We start from the raw sequence: 407 nt of genomic DNA, 5'->3' as shown, positions 1-407 counted from the left end.
GAAGTGTGTTTATTTACTTCAAACAGCCATAGTGCCCCCACCCACCCATTCCCGAAACACAACTGTGATCATTTGTAATACCCTCCCTCCCTCCTGACCTCGGGACCCCCCTGAGAATAAGCCACGACTCATTTTTAGCTCCTAGTAGTCCATAGCTTGAGGGTGATGTAAGCGGCTATTGGAGAAAAGGGGAGAAGCCACTACACCACACCGGCAGCCTATGTCCCTTAACTTCCCTATTCAGAGACCATAAATATCGCTCAGTACCAACACCCAGACAAACCACAAGGGGGAGGCTGCTGCCTTGCTGCTCTTCTCATGACTGTCCCTCGTTGGAAACAGGATGCTGGACTAGATGGAGCCTCAGCCTCCATTTAGCATGGGGTGTCAAACATGCAGCCTGGGGG

The sequence above is a fragment of the Heteronotia binoei genome, chromosome 5 (assembly GCF_032191835.1).
Source record: "Heteronotia binoei isolate CCM8104 ecotype False Entrance Well chromosome 5, APGP_CSIRO_Hbin_v1, whole genome shotgun sequence".
Lineage (NCBI taxonomy): Eukaryota > Metazoa > Chordata > Lepidosauria > Squamata > Gekkonidae > Heteronotia > Heteronotia binoei.
The sequence above is the reverse complement of the archived record's forward strand: the minus strand, read 5'-3'. Positions refer to the sequence as shown.